Genomic DNA, 5,505 nt, shown 5'->3' on the forward strand with positions numbered 1-5,505 from the left:
AATTTCCAAGATTCGTTTTTTCCAATCCTCTCACGAGAACATTCTTAAAACTTTCACTGGTCTCATCCATATGGTCAGTTGGAGGCATAGGAATCATCGACAGTCGAGAGGCATACAAATTGGTGGCCGTGGGCCGACCGACCGCGTGATCAGGAAGGTGATATAGTGGAAATCTATGATTCCACTAACAGGTCATGGTGTATTACAAGAACCATGCCCAAGGATTTGTGGGTAGTGCGGGCACATGTGAGAATGACTTTGATTTTTTGTAATGGTGCTTTCTATTGTTTGGCGATCATCAGTGGCTGGTGGGCATAATGGGTTTCAACATCGGAAATGGGACTTCCATTTCTACACCCTTTCCAGAGCTGGCCAAGAAAAAACACATGTTCCCTTACCTGGTCACTTGAAAGAAACCATTGTGAATTGGTCTTTAATGATGAAAGTGTTTCGCTTGTGGTGCAAGTCATGGATTCGTTAGGGTTTTGTGTGGTTGGAACTACTGAGTTCTTAACGGGTAGAAAATCCAATCTTGTGATTGCGCCTTTAGTTACAAGTGTTCTGGTTCAACTAGATACATTGTTCTTGGCATCTTATGATGTGTTTTAGTTATCTTAGTTTCTTTGGCCACTGATTACATTCAATCTGATGGGTCTCGCAACATAAATAAGTTGGCATTGGCATTCAACATCACTTCCCAGAATTTCCATGGGTGTTTTGATCTCTGTGGCCATCTTAATAGTTCACGCTCATAATAAAGGTACTCCCTTTGGTAGTTTTTAAGAGCTTTAATTACTTCAAATTATGGGGAATTGTTGTGTTGAAGGTCATGCTTGTCACTGAATATCCAAGAAGTTAAGGTACGCAATGATGCCCTTTGTTTAATAGATATGTGGTGAGTACGATTACATAAGTTGTTAACATCGAATAGTGAAGAATCTGAAATAGTAAAGGAAGTAAACCTGTGGTGATAAACCTCAGAGATGTAGGTGAATGAAAAATTAACCATATGACCTCCTGAAAAAGTGAAATACGTGTTTGGGTAAGACATGCTTTAATTCTACCTACCATGGTATTTGGTTATAAGTATGTAAATATTACCTATTGCTGAATTTCTTATTTTGATTCATTTGTTCAAGAAAAAATATGTTGGTATTTTGTTTCTAGAGCATATTATTTTGCTAATCTTATTTAGCTGATATATATGCTCATATGTACACCAATAATAGTGAATGTTGGTATTTTGTTTCTATTATTGGAAAATAGCATATTATTTTGCTAATCTATGTTCTCATATGTACACCAATAATAGTGATTTTGATAATTCTGGTAGTATTCTTGAAAAGAACATGTTGATTTTGTGCTTAGTCATAGTGAAAAGAAAATATATTTTATTTTTATAGTTGATAAAAAGTAGAAATAACTAAACTAAATTTTTAAAAAGAAGGTATCATTTTCATAGGTTATGCACATTAAAATATTAGTCAATTTTCCTAGTTTTCCTGCATAAAATACGGGTTAATTATGATATTTTCTAGGAAAGAATACACGGGATTTTACACATTAATGATAAAGAAACCATGATTGTTCTCTTGAAAAGAGAATGCAAAACAATGTATATTGCAGGGATGTATGCGTTCTTCATAAGGTTTGCTTAAGTTCAAACACATGACAAGATAAGTTAAGGATGTTGTTTCTCTTGAATAGGGAATGCACATGAATCTTTCACACAACATTTAAGAAGTTGTGCTATTTTTCATGAAGAATGCATGTGAAGCTTGTTTGGGAAAAGATAAAGAAACTACGGGGGCTTCATTCAATGAACCTCTAACATATCATGTGTGTTCGTGGCATACTAAACAATACCCTTAATTTGACTAAATATTGGAAAATACCTCTAAAAATAACATTATTTAATCCCCTACCTATAAAAACTCAGGACACCTTCCCAATTTAAAAAACCCTACTTTCGTTAGATATTGTAGGTATCCATTATTTTTTCATTAGTTTTGATCTCCATTTTTTATACCTGTCAAACTAAAACCCGTTTACCCCCTATTATATGCTCAATACAATGTCATTTTTTCCTTAATATATATCCCCAATATGAACCCACATGGTATGGTATTTTCCCCTAGCGAAATCCCCATGAAAAAAATTGAGTTATTTTTTTAAGAAAAGATTGAATGAAATTATGTGTGGGATGTTAGACTATTAATTCCTTTGAAGTTATTCACATGATTCCTATGCATTAGATTCCTAAAGAGAACCATTAGACTCTTAAAAATGAATATGTGCTTATTTTATTAGATTTCCTTCATTGGAAATATGCACAAATAGAACTATTAAGTTTGATATTTTTTGAGGAAATAAGTTTATATTCATGCACAAAATAGAAATAATATGTTTGATATTTCTTGAAAATAAATGTGTTATTTGCTTGCATGAGCAATAGAAATATTGTGTTTCATTTGTTGAAATGAGAAATCAACTTTGATGTTGGATTCTTTGAAAAGAAATATCACTGGAAAGAATAAAAAAATTTATGTTATACCTTGGAAGAGAAATGAGTAATTGCATGCAATAAATGCATTAGCTTTCCTTTGGAAAAATACATATATCCACACGCAATAAATAATAACTGACACATTAGTTTTCTTTTAGAATAGAGGATGTATTTGCATGTACAATAGACTTTGTAAATTACTTTACCTTCGAAAATATGATTTTTGAAAAGGGACTTGCATTTTGCATACATGATAATAGTATATATTATGTTAGATTTCCCCTAGAAGGGTACATGCATTTGCATAATAATAATAATAATATCTATTATATTTGAAAGATTACATAGTTACATGCAAAAAGAAGACATTGAAGGAGTCACCTTCTTTGAAATTTTTTTCTCTAATTACATGGATGGAAATCAAAGAGAAGATGCTAGTACCCTTTAAATGAAAATGAATAGTTACAGTAGTTTTCGGTTGGAAAAGAATGTGTTCTTTTGCAAAGAAGGGTCATAGTAATGTGGTATTTATTTTGAAATGATTTTTCTTATAATTAATGCATGAGTAGTGGTGTTGGAAGAAACATGTGATATTTTATTTACATTTCATGTAGCCACGTGAATAAATGTTGAAGAATTCACTATTAAAAATCGATTATTGGTTGATAAATACTTTATCTAATCATGATATCTAAGTTTTTTTACGACAGCAATGGCAAGAAAGGATGGTGACTCGTGCAAAGGATATATTATGTTAAACATTTTGGCAGATAAAGAACTAATGGTCCATACAAAGGAGTGTGAGCTGCAGGATGGTCCACTGATGGAACAACTAGGCCACAAAGATATAAAGATTGAATATTTGTTGGTAAATGATATCATGATGATTTTAATATATTTTAGCTAGATATATTGTATTTAAATGATATTTCCTTGTAATATTTTATGACAATGGTTAAGGAATAAAATCCCTTATAATCCATTGACTAAAGTGTGAACACCCTCATGAACATTTAATAATAAAAATAAATGTTTGCTGGTTTTCACCCTACCAAGGTTCCAGGTATATCATTATTCAGTGATTTTATTTCTTATTGTCCTTGTTTGGTGATGTTGGTTCCTTGCATGACATGATAATTACATTATGAAGTATCTAATTAAATAATCTAGTTAAAGGAATCATGAAAATGATGCAAGGTTGCATCAAAATGTTTATGTTAATATGCTATAACAATGGTTATTGATGGTGATGTAACTTACTATTCATTTACTAAAGTTATTGTACGTAATCATGAAAATTACAACTAATGGTTAATGAGGAATCTCGAATAGTAATTTGGATAGTTACCCATGGGTAAATTATGTAAGAAATTTATAACTCTATGAATTTTCATGTGAGGTTATCGAGAGATGTTACAAATGGTATCAGAGTTGAAGTTTGCAGCATTGCCACCTTTTCGGAAATGGTAAGAGGAAACGAAATCAAGGTATGATACTAGTAGGCATCAACTCAGGTATGATTCTAGCAATCTACATATTGAAATATGTAGTATACTACTTTTGACATGAGATGAATGATGCATGTTTATAATTGCATTGAAGAGTAGTAAGTAATAAAGTCTACTACAAAACTATGTTCATGACATTTGAATCATGTTGAGGATAAAAGACAATAAAACCTTTGTTGCACCTATGAAAAAGTTTGAACACTCACTAGTGAAAGTGAGAGTTGACTACCGACCTTTGCAAATATGAAAATATTAATGATACATTTAATGAACATGTCTAAAAGTTACAATGCACTATTTATAATGAATGAATGCATGAATGTAAAATATGGGGAATTTCCTTGAAGAGGACAATAGAATGTTTTAAAAGGACATTGAAAGAACCCATTTAGATGTTAAAAATAAACAATGAGTCAAGTAGTGAGACTTGATTGTAATAGCTAGTTGTTGATTGAGTCTTGTCATGGTTGCATTAAGATGGTTGGTAGCATTGATTAGTTAGTGTTGCATGGATAACTAATGGTTGTTAGAATTAATTAGTTAGTGTTTCATGGATAATTAATAAAACTTATATGCATGAATTGGTTTTAATTAAACCTTATTCGAATTTGTAAGCATGTGATTACGATAGTTACTTCATGTGTTGGTTTGTTGGTAACAATACAGTATGGGAAATTGGATATGTTTGGATTTTTACCCTAACTGTTATTCAAATTTACACATGAATGAATATTTGTATATGATTTTATACATGATGTAACAACCTCCTCCCACATCTACCCAAGCAACTAGCTAGTCGGGTTAAACATGCGACGAGAGGCCACTATGATATGATTCAACCTCCTAAGTCACGTTAAGGAAGTGGAACCAACGGAAACACACCATACCGACATTAATCATCAACTAAATGACCCTCAAGAACCAATCCAATACTTTAAACAACTTTCCTTCGGGTCCCACTAATCTTTTGGACAACTTAAGCCTTAGTCACTCCCATGCTATAGGTATGTGGGTGACTAGAAACCCAAAGTCGCTCTCACAGGCTTTCTTGCCAGTGACTAGGGACCAAAATTGTTAGTGCTATGTAAATGACTCCAAGATTTGAGCCACTTTTTCAGGCCCAGACCCCAGGTCAACGCCTAGAATTGAACCATCTCTTCAAATCAGTAAAATAACATGGAAATGATAACATTAAAGAAAATGTGTTTTGAGACCTTGACTCAACCCCTACTAGCCATGACATGCATTTCATCAAACTTATCACGTACATGTAATGCATAGGTGTTAATAATAGTTCTAAGCATACGAGTCTCATTCTTAGCTGAGAATCACTAAGAACCATTGATACCTCAATACATCAACTGTCATTCCATCCATTAGGTCATAGATACATTGGCCATTCAATTACAAGTAAAAACATGATGAAATCCATACATGGATGTTGTCATAAAACACATACATAACCAGCATAATAGAAATATGAATACTCAT

The sequence above is a fragment of the Pinus tabuliformis genome, chromosome 3_1 (assembly GCF_031772625.1).
Source record: "Pinus tabuliformis cultivar Carrire ecotype Pingquan chromosome 3_1, CPIR1, whole genome shotgun sequence".
In the NCBI taxonomy this organism is placed as follows: domain Eukaryota; kingdom Viridiplantae; phylum Streptophyta; class Pinopsida; order Pinales; family Pinaceae; genus Pinus; species Pinus tabuliformis.